The sequence below is a fragment of the Balaenoptera physalus genome, assembly GCF_965194825.1.
Source record: "Balaenoptera physalus genome assembly, chromosome: 16".
NCBI lineage: Eukaryota > Metazoa > Chordata > Mammalia > Artiodactyla > Balaenopteridae > Balaenoptera > Balaenoptera physalus.
This window is the reverse complement of record NC_138898.1, coordinates 40067942-40081788: the sequence shown is the minus strand read 5'-3', so window position 1 is coordinate 40081788 and position 13847 is coordinate 40067942. Positions and strand designations below refer to the sequence as shown.

General features: G+C 39.0%; 1 long non-coding RNA gene across 1 annotated transcript in view; it reads right to left on the bottom strand.

Moving 5' to 3' along the window:
• Window positions 1-13642, bottom strand: part of LOC309644504 — a 30507-nt gene extending 16865 nt beyond the window's left edge. Inside the window, exons 1-4 of the long non-coding RNA XR_014254459.1 lie at window positions 9978-13642; window positions 5028-5156; window positions 3583-3685; window positions 74-3211 (exon numbers count right to left, since the gene is read on the bottom strand). This is a non-coding gene — a long non-coding RNA (uncharacterized lncRNA). The remainder of the gene's footprint in view (window positions 1-73; window positions 3212-3582; window positions 3686-5027; window positions 5157-9977) is intronic.
• Between the last annotated feature and the right edge of the window lie 205 nt (window positions 13643-13847).

The following is a 13847-nucleotide window of genomic DNA, read 5'->3' as shown; positions in this document are numbered from 1 at the left end:
CGACACTTTATCAAACTGTAGAACATTGATTTGTTAAAACTAATATGTTTTTCCTTTATTTTCTTGCACATACCTTTTACTTAGTTATTATCCAGCCCAGTACTTTTCCATCTGGACAGATGGCAGAGCCAAGAGGCTGTGACAAATGAGACTATTCACACCTACTATATGGCATCAAGTGAGCAAATGTTGGCAGCTGAGGTCCATGAGGAACAATTGTGGGTTTGGTATCTGAAGATCAAATTCCAATGTCAGTTCTGCTTCTTGTTTGATTGTCATTGGGTAGGTCCTTCAGTGGCTTCTGGGCATCAGTCTTCAGTCTTTAAGATAAAGATGATGCAAGGCTGGTACTGTTATGGGGAGGTTTGAGTGAGAGAAGAGATGCAAAAATGCTTTATAGTAATACCACTAAATGAGGTTGGAAGAATGCTGTAATATGGCTTCTGAAGCTCCATAAAAAGGTGCAGAACCACCCAGAAGTCTTCAAACAGAATGATCTTTGTTCTCTCATGACCTCCTGATCTCTGTCTTCCATTTGCCTTTTAGTCACTCTGATAACAGAACCATTCTGAGTTTTTGTTTCCAAGCCCTCAGGAAGAACCTGAATCAACCACAATAAAATTGAAGAGTATTTCTTTTTTTGTGGTTATCCTTCCTCTTGATTTTATTTTTTAATTAACACAATAAAATTGACTTTTGGGAGTGGGTAAAATTCTGAGTTTTAACATACATGTAGATTTGTGTGACCACCACCACAATCAGGATATATAACAACTCCATCATTCCAAAAACATTCCCTGGTGTCACTCCTGTGTAATTGCACCTCTTCCACTCCCTCCTTTGAAGAGTATTTCTGATTGAAAAATCAATGGTAAGAAGACTTCGATGGTTGAGAGAATTTAAGTCAACAGTAAAAATTCCTTAATAATTTATTCTTTATCAGCTTAAAAATCTAAAGTGCCTTAGATTTAAAATCACTCGCAAAATAAGAGAATTAACAGAATTCAGAACTACTGAAATTAAATGTATACAGAAAAGTTGGAAATTTTCAACAAATATACTCAGCAACAAAACTAATAAAAATCACCGTTGTTAAGTAATTCTACCCTGAACATCCTACCGACCAAGCTTAAATTTTGAAAAGGAAATAATGAATTCTCATCATAGAATATGAATGTAAGACAACCTTTACTTCTGGGAACAAATTATAAAGGAGATGCACTATTCCTTTTTTATTGAGATATAATTGACATATAACATTGTATTAGTTTTAGTTGTACAACACAATGATTTGATATATGTGTATATTACAGGATGATTGCCACAATTAGTTTAGTTAAATCTGTCACTACACAGTTACACAGTTCTTTCTTGATGAGACTTCTAAGAGCTACTTTCTTAGCAACCTTGGAATATACAATACAGCATTGTTAACTATAGTCACCATGCAGTATACTACATTGCCAGGACTGATTGATCTCATAACTGGCAACTGCACCTTTTGACAATCTTCACCCATTTATTCATTTATTCTTTGTTTCTGGGACCCTAATCAAGATATACTGCTACAATTCTCAAGCTGTGGAATGTCCCAGGAGTATGGTGACATGTCAAGGGTAAACATAAAGGCACAGATGACTTAGAACACCAACTTAACAATTTGGGGTAAAATTAACATGTTTATATGTTTATGTTAATGCAAATACATGTCATGTCATAGGAGCAAACTTTTCCTTTGCTTTTACAATAAAACACATCCAGAAGTGTGTTCTTCTGCTGAGCTTACACCCCAAACTGCAGGAGCAACGCTGTAATTCTCTGTCAGTAGAGTCTTTTTGCAGAATTTTCTGATTTTCTGATATAATGACAATATCTTTAATAACAGTTTTAGAGAAAATGCTAATGTTTTCCCATGCAGTTATATATATCCTCCACAAAAATCCAGGGCAGAGCATGAAAACATGACTCACAAAGGTGCATGTTCAGAGAGCAAAAACAAGGAAGCTTGTTTTGGGATAGTTCCTTGTACTCTGCCTCTAAGGAAACAGGACTTAATCTACAAATGTGGTCCTCAAAGAACCTGCATCAGAAAATTCTGGGAATGCTTACTAAAATGAAGATTTTTAGAATATACCTAAGACCCAAAAGATGATCATTTCTGGAGCAATGGCTCAGGAATCTTCCTGGGAACTTATTAGAGGATTGATACATAAACACGTGGAAGTTTGCAAACAGTTTAAGATGCTTGAAGGGATTTAAATTCCCCTCATCTAGCTTTCTTGTGTATCACTTTCTCAGCTCGTCTTTTGACAAGAGCACGGTGGCAGCTAAACCTCTAACAACTTTTTGAGCTGGTTGAAGGGAGTACCATACACTTCAAATACCAGAACTCTAGGTGGAAAATTTACCGTTCTACCATGGATATCGTGAGCCTGACTTATAGCCTTGCTCATTTGGAGAATCAGTGACACTCACCTGAGAAGGGTTACCGGGGTCACTACAAAGAAGGTCAAACATTTTCTAAACCCCCCTTCAATCTGCTTAAGTGCCTGGACAAATATTTGAATGGTGACCACACAACAGACGTTTATTTCCTTTCACAAAAATCAAGTTCCCTAGGTTCTTAAGAGATAGCATGGCATACCAAAATATGGTTCTATGGTCTGTTAGTTTTGTATCAGACTTCCTCAGGAAGATCTTCTCAGAGTCTTTAATTTATTCATTTGCAGGGTTTTGAAGAGGAAGGTAAAAATGCAACCTATTTTTTTCTTGAACTTATCAGGCCAGAGACCCTTTGTGCTGGACAGCATCTTGCAACACCCACTTTCTGTATCCCCCTGCTACTCGGAGTAGGATTCAGAAATCAACATGGATCTGCATCAGCCTCCTCTGGGAGCTTGTAAGAAACGCACAAACTCGAGCGCCCCACCCCAGAACTACTGAAACAGAGTCTGAGGTTTAACCAAGTCTCCAGGAGATCTGTATACAGGTCAAGCCTGAGAAGCAAGGCTATAGAACACTTTTTTAGAACCAGTGCCAAGGACAATGACAGAAATGGTTTTAATGTGGAAAACTTCAAGAATCAATCTTACAGTTCATTCACCTTGGCTCCTGAAAGACTCCGGTGTTGCTTCCAAGGAACATCTGCTCTGGCGCAGGGATTTTTCACTGGGAAGATGACATCTGAAGGCTGCCTGTGAAGTGACTCTTTCTGCAGATGAGAAAAGTACAAGGCTGTGCTGTGGTTCATAGCTTTCTTGACCCAGGGACAATTTTGATTTGCACCAAAGCTGCCCCACGGAGACAGAGATGTGAAAAGAATTAGAACTTTGTCTGCCATTTGAATCTGCTCCCCTGCAGAAAAATAGCCCATTTCCCAGCCGCAGCTGGGAACACATCATCCTGTTTTAGCTGATGAATAATCAGAGCTTTTCCAAATGACTATTCCCCAGCCACTCTGAGTCCCAAGCATAGATTCTGAATCAGGTGTATGTGAAATAAAAACAGGGCTCGAGTTGGGAGGGAAAAGATGAAGCTCGAGCCTTAACAAGCAAAATGTACATGTTAATAAAAGCCACGCACGGCCTCAAGTCCATGTAAGGTATGGCTCAACCAGCAAGAGCAAGGTTCCCATCGGAATCTTCCCAGCGTACAGCCATGACTCATGCCCAGAGCCATCTTGTCCCTGCAAGAAAAGCATAAATCATCATCCATTCTTAAAAATGGTGCCAAAAGTGCATTTTATTCAAATGCATTCCTTAAAATAATGGCTGAGGAAATAGTACAAGAGTATTCAACTGACAACTGAGTCTTTAGTGCTCACATCTGGAGTGAAAAATGTGTCACGGGTGGTTACAGTGGATTCTAGAGATGCTGGGAATTCCTAAACACACAAAAATCCATGAACATCAGAGCTGGTTTTATTCTTTTGAAGAGGAAATTTTGTGCCTCGGTCACACCTACAAAGAGGACTCCTAAGTTTTATGATGCAAACCATATCGTGTTTTTCTTTCCTTTCGTTTTCTTCTTTTCTTTTCTTCTTTCGTATTTTAACCAACAGCATGAGGGGAAAAAAGTATTTGTCATAGATTCCTCTAAACCTTCTCTCTCCTATATCCTTTCCACTAACATTCAGACAAGCTCAGGATTCTTTCACAATTATAATAAAGCATCCGTGACTCTGTTTCTCCTCCTGCTACCCCCTCTTGAGCTAGCTTGTTAAGTTTCATTTACAGGTCCATCTCCTCTGCCACTATGTGTTCTCTGTGCCCCAGCCTCTGAGAGGGAGATTCTAGGATGTGATCCCAGAAACAGCAGTAGAGAGTAGAAGACTATGCCAGGAAAGGGCAGAAAGTTCACGAAGAGGATATTATCAAACCAGTTACCATTGTGGGCAACCAGTGCTCAGAGAGACAGTGTAGAATATTCTTTAGAGTTATTACAACTGAAGGGCAAGGGACTGGGATATTCAGTTATCAAATCCCTGTCTGTCATGTTGGAGGGCTGTTCCTGGGGACATTAACGCTATCATTTTGGTTTGCTCTGTGCTTAGGTTAAGGGTGCTCTCCAGCCTAAATACATAGATACGTATATATATACACACATACCTCAAGAAAAGCAGCCTTTGGGATACAGAAGTGACTGCCAAAGGGATCTGGACAAGACACGCACAACATCTCCTCCACCCTCTGTATTCGACCCCTGCAAGAGCTCTTGCTAAGCACTAATGTGGCTAAAACGCTTAGACTTTTTCCAGCAATTGCACTGCTTGATGTATTGGTTCATAGTTTAAAGACTCACAGCCACTGCTTCCTTTTTGAAGTTACGTGACATTCCAACCTTCTGGACATTCTCCTTTCTCTCCTGCCATTCTTAACATCCTTGATGACTCATCTTCCTCTACCCAAACTGGAAGTGCCAGGTTGCTCAATTGTGCTAAGGACTTTCCTCTTCTCCTCCTACCCTGGCTTGCTGGGTGAGCGCATCTGCTCCTATGGTTTCAGTTACCGCCTAAAAAATTGACTTACAAATTTATATCTCTGGTGGCTCAGACCTCCTGACCAATGAGGCTGATGGCCCATGCAACATCGGACATCCGACAATTGCTTCAAACGCAAAGATTAGGCACAAAAGCCATCTTCTGTCTCTTGCTTCCCCTGGAAGAAAAAAAATGGCCCTCATCTAATATTTCTTATATGTATTGTATGGAAATATGTTATTATAAATGTTCCAGACATTACATGAAATTTCTAATATTTCTTAACTCAGTGAATAATACCACCTTCCACTCAGTTAGACAAACTGGAAAACCAGCAGCCATGACACATGTTTCCCTGTTTCCTACCTCCACAGCATGCATTTCATTATTAGACCTCATCCACTGGATTCCATCAATGGATTATTTCTCTTTTTAAATTTATTTTATTAAAGTATAGTTGATTTACAATGTTGTGTTAACTTCTGCTATACAGCAAAATGATTCAGTTATACATATATACATTCTTTTTCATATTCTTTTCCATTATGGTTTATCACAGAATATTGAATATAGTTCCCTGTGCTATACAGTAGGACCTTGTTGTTTATCCATCCTATGTATACTAGTTTGCATCTGTCAATCCCAAACTCCCAATCCCATCCCTCTATCCCCCTCACCTTTGGCAACCACAAGTCTGTTCTCTATGTCTGTGAATGTCTCTGTTTGGTAGATAAATTCATTTGTGTCATATTTTAGATTCCACATATAAGTGATATCATATATTTGTCTTTCTCTTTCTTAGTTCACTTAGTAGGATAATCTCTAGTTGCATCCATGTTGCTGCAAATGACATTATCTCATTCTTTTTTATGGTTGAGTAATATTCCATTGTATATATGTACCGTATCTTCTTTACATCAATGGATTATTTCTTAAATCCTTCCACTCCTGTGGATCATTTCCTGATCCATCCTTACCTCTTACCATAGCCTAGCACATGCCTTCCTCGGACCTTTTCTTCACACTGCAGCCTGAGGGAGTGTTTAACAATACAGCTCTGTTTTACTGCCCTTGGATCTGACTCTTGTCTGCTGCTCCTGTGCCATCCAGCACTACTTTCTACCTAGGCTTTCCTGTTCCACCAGTGCTTACCTCTTTTTGATTTGGAAAGTGCCATACTGCCTCTGGCCTGGGGATCTTCATAACTGCTACCCGCCTTGACCTTGAAGCCATTTCTCCCAGCATCTCTTTCCATTAACTAATGTCTACACATCCTTCAGATATAAGCTTAACCATGACTGCCTCAAAGAAGCCTTTCCTGTTTTTCCTGATTCCTCTAGGAAAAGGGTCGGTTCCCCCATTATTCCATTCTTTAGGACATTCCACTGAAACCCTTGACTCATATTATAATTATAATTAATTATTTGTGGAATTAATTGCCTTCATCAGTGTAAGCTCCCTAAGAATAGGTACTGTGACAGTTTAATTTACAGCCAAATATCCAGCACCTTGAACAATGCTAATTACTCAATGAATTTTTACTAAGCCTACTGACAATTCAAAAAGTTTAACTGTGCCAAGCTTGAGTTACATTTGCTCTTTGGTTTTATATGCTACTCCTCGCCTTCCATTTATAGGATATTGAACATCATCCTAAGAATAATAGAAACATATATGTATTAGTTTGCTGGGGCTGCTAAAACAAAGTACACAAACGGGGTGGCTTAAACAACAGAAATTTATTGTCTCACAGTTCTGGAGGCTAGAAGTCTGAAATCAAGGTGTCAGCAAGTTCTGTTCCTTCTAAGGGCCGTAAGAGAAGGATCTGTTCTAGGCCTCTCTCCTTGGCTTATAGAGGCTATCTTCGTATTCATATGGTGTTCTTACTATATATGTATATCTGTGTCCAAATTTCTCCTTTTTATAAAAATACCAGTCATATTAGAGTAGGATCCACCTTTATGATCTCATCTTAACAAATTACATCTGCAATGATCTTATTTCCAAACAAGATCACATTTTCAGGTACTGGGGGTTAGGACTTTAACATCTGTAGCATACAGTTATGACAATATCTAAGGATTTTCAGCAGCAGGGTTGATAAACAACTAGATCCACATTGTTGATAGATCATGATCGCTTTAGGGTGAAGAAAAGATTGGAGGGGGCAAGATAGGCCTGGTGGAAGCTAGGGGCCTATTATAATGCTTGCAGCAATGTCCATGAGTATAGTTTCTCTATTAGCATTGCCCAGGATCAAAGATCTACCCCACTGAGTGCCAGTAGTATGAACTTCACTGCTCTGGGGTCAGTTTTCATAGCTATATAATGGCTACATTTTTAGCATGACATAGTTTATAATGCTGGAGGAAAGAACCAAAACTAGATTGACCTGTGATCTGACATAGGAACTTATATTTTCCTTCAATATCTCGGCATAACACTCAAAAAAGAAAAAAAAATAGTTCGTTTTTAAGGCCAAATCAGACATTGAGATGGCTTGTGACAGTTTTGTTTATACGAATATATTTTGTGCCAAAGAAGAAAAGTGTAGGCATTATTCAAACATTTCAGTTTTCTATTAGTATGCAGGCATTTTGTAGGACTATCCAATAGAAAAGTGGATCTTGGATCTTTATAAAGATAAGAAATATGAACTGGAGTGGAAGCCAAAGAGTCATCACATTTAAAACACCCTCTTCTCTACTTCTGTTCCACACCAATCCATTCTTTTTTCTTCCTTTTCCTTTCAATTACATAGCCTAATCCCCACCCATATTTTTATCACTACAAATAATGGAACTCTGGGTCTTGTCCCAAGAGAAGAGTTGTCCAACTTATTTTTCCCTCCTAGTCCTTGGCAAGTCCGTTGGGTGACCCACACGGACACCTCAGAGGGTGGTGCCTCCCGCCCCCTCAAGCCACAGAAACAAAGCCTTAGCCATTGCATACTCTTGGCTCTAGCCTTTGTCATCATTTTAATTTTTTAAACATTACTTTGTCATTAACTCATTCCACTTATGTAGGGAGAATAAGCCAGAGATAGTTAAGGAGTGCCTCTGATTGTTCTGGAACCAAAGGAAAAAAAAAAAATAAAGCATTGCTATTGCCCAATGTACAGAAGACAATGGCTATTTTGCCATGGTAGAATTCTGAATCACAGGACAATGTAATTTATTTATTCTATAAATTGTACTATGCAGCAAGCCAAATCAGAACAGTCTTTTGGACAACATTTTAATAAGACAAAGGAAATGAATTATTTTATATAGGAAGGAGGTACATCTGAAATTATTGGGATGATACACTTATGCTAACATTAGGTATTAATTAACCATAGGTTCAATTTTATTTTTTATAAGACTAATCTCCTACCTCTCCCTTAGCGATGTACAGATTGTAAAATATGAAAAATAAACAATATGTGATATTATTTTTTGTGTATAAGAAGGTTAATTTATATTTTTCCTGTTTAATAGAATTTGAAGGGAAGAGTGATAAATAGAAAAGCTACATTATAGGTACCTGTTTTGTTAAGAGGAGAATACATACAATCTTATACATTCTATTAGAAAGTGGAAAAAGGTTGATTCACCATTTTGAGGAACAGAAGAAACTAACATTTAATGGGAAAGAGAATGAGGGTGCTCACATAAATGCTTCTCAAACTTTAATGTGCTTCCAGTTAAAGAAAACTAGGATTTTATGTGAGCAAAGGTAACAATATACAGATAGAAATGCTGTCAAGACAACCCTAGGGAAGAGCGCTGATGAGAAGAATTAACTCCTGGGTCTGCAAAAACCAGTAGAGCTGATGAAATAGCCATGGGCGAAGTTTGAATTAAGGCTTTGATTGCTGTTGTCATTGTTCTTTGGCTTCTCCTTTTACACGTTGACATGGCTGAGACTTACACATTAAAAACTAAACCAGAACAATGTCTTCTGTGAATCCTCATCCTGCCCATGTATGATCCCACTAAGGTGGGATGTTTAAACATGTCAGTTAAGTGCCCCCAAAAGCTTTAGCCAAAATATTTAAATAATAAAATTCTGTGTAGACCCATTGTTTGGAGAAACTGAAATGGATTTCATTCTAATTATTCTTCTATCATAACTAATATCTCAATTGCCCCCTTTTCCAGAGAATTTCCCTTGGCAAAATGGCAGCCATTTGCCCAGGAGGTCACCTCCCATACCCATTGCCAATGACTGGTTGACATGAAGAATGCAAAATGCCAGCCCGTCACCTCAAGGGAGGAACAGATGCACGGTGTCATTCACACTCCAGAGCCTCTATTAGATCAGGCTAAAGCCAGAGTCCAGCAGAGACCACATGCCAGCATGGCTCCCTCCCTGACCGTACCTGCTTCCTTCACCCCAACCCCTTCTCCTGAGAGCCCCACTCCAACAAATCACATGCATCTGAATCTCTTTCTTAGTCTCTGCTTCTAAAGAAGAGGACCTAAATTAAGCTATAGTTCTTGATCTATTACAGATACATGGTTTTCACGTATTTATTTCATTGACTTCTCAGGACTACCCTATTTGGAAAGCCAAATAGGGTAGTCATCATTGAGATCACTAGAGACCAGGGCTGAGCCCAGGTTTTTTTTCTGTTTTCTAAACATAGTCTATATTTCATATGCTAAATGGCTGCCTTAGACATTTGTGGTAACAACTTCATCACAGATCACCAATAAAATTAATAAAGTAGTTACAGGGTTCACAATTTGAATGAATGTGCCCTCCCCACATTAACATGTCAAACAGTGAACAGATGTTGCCCAGCGTTTCCCTGACATAGAGTGATATTTTTCCATTAGGAAAAAAGGAGGTGAAGAAGGGAGAAGGAAAAGAAATGAAATAAAAAGAAAGGAATGAAAGAAGGGAGGAAAATCATAGGGGAGAGGAAGGGAGGAGGGAAGGGAGAGAAGAAGAGAAGGAAGAGGGAAAGACAGGCAGACAGACAAACACAGAAAGTAGAGGCCACGGTACATACTTGTTTTAATCGGCTTTTAGCCTCTTAGGTGATCCCTGGTCTCGCTTCTTGGCTGGAAAGGCACTGCAGGCCATTTCTCCTCTCTGATTGTTTGCAATGTGGAACAGTTGGAAATGCTTTCATCACAGGCTGAGCTTCAGTGCAGAGCTTGGCTGAGAATCACTTTTCTGCTAAGAACTGTGAGGAGTTTCCAGGGAGGGCTTGTAAACTAGTTATCTCTGTTGATGACCACATCTGTGTGTACATCTGCGGTACAGAAACATGCCACGTAATAAAGAGGATCTTGTGGTCTCTGCCTTTCTGCTGTGTGGGCTTTCCTTTCCCACCACATTCAAGATGCCCTTTTCCTATGACAAAGAATCAGAATACAGAGGAGTGATAGCCCACCCATAGGGTGAGAAGGAGGCTGGTCTGTTTTTCATTTGGTGTCCCAAGCAAGGCCAAATATCATAGGATTCATTTAAGAAGTCTTAATTTCTTAACTTCTTAAATTAAGAAGTTTTAATTTCTTAAGACTTCTAAAATGATCCCACTCCCAAGGCATTGAGGATGTGGAATGCCTCCTATGTGCCAGACTCAGCAACAGCCCGGAATATTTTATATCACCTCAGGGGAATCTCACAAAAACCATTGAACCTGGCACCCTGGTCCCTATTTCCCAGAGGGGAAAACAGAGTCAAAAGGGTAAAACCATCTGTCTAAGATCAGGCATCTAGGAAATGAAGAAACTCAGTTTCAAAGCCAGGTTGGAAGGATTTTTGAGTCCAAGGTCTGGTTTAACAGAAGCAAGGGCAGTGACTTCTCAGGTACCCACCACCATCTGATTAAAGGGACACCTTTGCACCTGGAAGAAGTGATATTCAAAGGCTATTTGCCTTTGAAATATCTGCTCTGCCCAATTCCCCAAATTCTGTAGAGATCTACCAGCCCTCCAAAGAATATGACAAGAATCACTATGTCATGTAGAATATTTCTAAACCACAAGACAGGGTAAGTAAGGTTGGAAGAAAAGAAAGCATGGAAATGGCCTGCTATAACAAGGATTACTCAAGATGACTACACGCAAAAGAGAAAGGCCTTCACTACAAGATTTTTGTTTGAGCTCAAGGACCTGAAGAAATCGGAAATAAATGTGGTTGCTCTCAAGGAATCTGAGCCCCAAAGCTGTAGCTTGGTGTTCCTAGGAATCTGATATCCACAGGCATCTGCCCAGAACAGTGACCTTTGACTTCATGCCTGCTTTTAGTAAATATGGGAAGAAGATGATTTAAAGGAACTTGAAAAAAAACTGTTTATTTTTAAAGAAGAGCAGAAAGCATGTCAGTCAGTCAACTAAAAAAGTATCTGGTTTGAAATTTAATCATCAAAGGGAGGTAAGACTAAATGATTTCCAAGTTTGCTTCCAATGATATTTTAGGATTTTAGGATATGCTATCTAGAAAACGTACCTGATAGATGGCAATAGATTATTATGAGGTTATAAACACTTGCAAAGAAGCTCGATAGCCTTCTGAACCCAGTGTATTGGAAAATGCTATTTATGTTATTTTTTGAACAGTAATTATTTTACATTGTTTGATATAAATTATATTTTAAATAGCATGACTTTCTTCTAGTTCCAAATATAAGTGATATGATTCATGAGCTAAAGGGCCCTAGTTAATAAGTTAATGGAAAGAAAGACAGTGAATAAATTTTTCAAAGCCATTTAAAGTTAGCAGAGGCATTGTTACAACAATAATAGTCATTTTGGTAGATACTTGCTCAAAAGCTCCCACTGTTTATAATTACTGGTGCAGGTAGATTATACTTACAAGACGTGCCCTGGCATATTCTAGAAACAGATGAATGCTTTGTTATTAGGACATCTATATTCCATGCTTTTTAAATAAAAATAATTATGTGCAATTGAAGCATCTGTTGCTCCTTTGCTTCTTCATTCTGGATCTAATTTTAAATAAGTGTTAGAAAAGGATTAGGATATTTGAAACTGCTGGAACCTTCTGTCCATCAATAAGGATAATACCTATGACAACAGTGAGCCTTCACCAGCACTTGTGAGCTCTGTAGTTCAATTGGATGACTAATATCCATGAACAGTCAGCAGAACCACTTGGCTTTATCTAGGAGGCCAGTATGGAACAGGCTACAGGAATGACCGGGACAATGGAAGATGTATTTCAGAAAAATGGCTAAGGAGTGTTTCCCTGCCTTTGTTCTTGGAATATCCTAGACACACTCCATGCATACTGGGCTTCCACAACTAGAGTTCATAGACATAGTTGGGCTACACCATGAAGCCTCCCAGAAACTTTGTTTATATAAATACATGAATTAATGAATGAATGATTGAATGTCAAATTTCCAAGGGAAAGGTACACTACATTCATTCCAGCTTTCTATGACAATACTCAAATTTCCCAGAGGAAAATTAGAAACTTTCATTGCCAAGAAGGTAAAATAAAGCTATTTTCTTTATTTTACAGATAGAAAGTTAAGGCACAGGAAGATTAACAGATATATCCATGGTGGCACAGCAGGGAAGTGGTGGGACTGGGATTTGAACTAGCCAGTCCAACTTCATGGTCCCTACTCTTTATCACTTCCCAAGATACTGGGCACAACTTAAATGGGAAGCCAGGGGATGGAGTATCTCCTCACTGAAACGCAACCTTTGCGCACTAGAGGAGAGCCATGCGTTATCACCTATAACGAGAAGATGCCTTTAGGATTACAGGGATACATCCAGGTCAAATTGAGCAGACAATGCAATCAGTAGGCAAAGAGGAATATGAGGTTGTTTTTAAGAGCATTAGTGAGGACCCCATTTCAGGAAGAAGAGAAATACCTTGAAGGTGTTTTATATCTCTTTAAAATGATGTGTTTGGAAGCACCTTGGTATCCCCCAGCAATCCAAGAAACATGTCTACCTGTACATTTGAACTAAATTATAATTACTAAAATGTCTTAAGAATGTTTTTCTAACCCTTAGTTCAGATCTCACTTGCATCAGTTGAGGAGAGAGGTAATTTTTCCACCCTAGACCCTCACTGGCACTGCTGCTCACTGGGCGAGGACTGCTAAAGTCAACTCCAATGTGGTTTTCATGGCAACAGAAGGACAAAGATAAGGTTGCCAGCTCTAGGCTGACACATTGTTGCTAAGGGAATAAACTTAACTCTGACAATATGGGAGCTGGAGCCCGGATGTAGGGTTTCTGTAATGAGAGTCTCTAATTTTCCTCTGGGAAAACTGAGTATTGTCAGAGAAAGCAGGAATGAATGTAGTGTACCTTTCCCTTGGAAATTTGACATTTATTCATTCACTCATTTATTTACTTACATAAACAAAGTAACATAATTTTCAGAGAAACCTGAAGGGATATTTTTCTAATATTCTTGTTCCCCATACCTGTTACTGTTTATAGAGCTGCAGTCCTGATGAGAAGGAACAAATCAAATCAAAATCAAAATAAGAGTTCTGAAGATGAAAGCACGAGCATTAAAAGATAAAATAATAATAACCAGTTGCTCTTTTTTTCTTTCCCTTCCTTTCTCTCTTTCTTTCTTTCATTTCTTTCTCCTTCTTCCTCTTCCCCTTCCCCTCTCCCTTCTTCTCCTTCTCCTACTCCTCTTCCTTCTTCTTTCCTCTTCTTCTTCTTCTCCTTCTCCTTCTCCCTCTTTTTCCTCTCCTTCCTGTTCTCCTCCTCCCCCTCCCCTCCCTCTCCCCTCCCCTTCCCCTCCCCCTTCTTCTTCTTCTTCTTCTTCCTCTTTTTCTTCTTCTTCCTCTTCTTCTTCTTCTTCTTCTTCTTCTTCTTCTTCTTCTTCCTTCTTCTTCTTCTTCTTCTTCTTCTTCTTCTTCTTCTTCTTT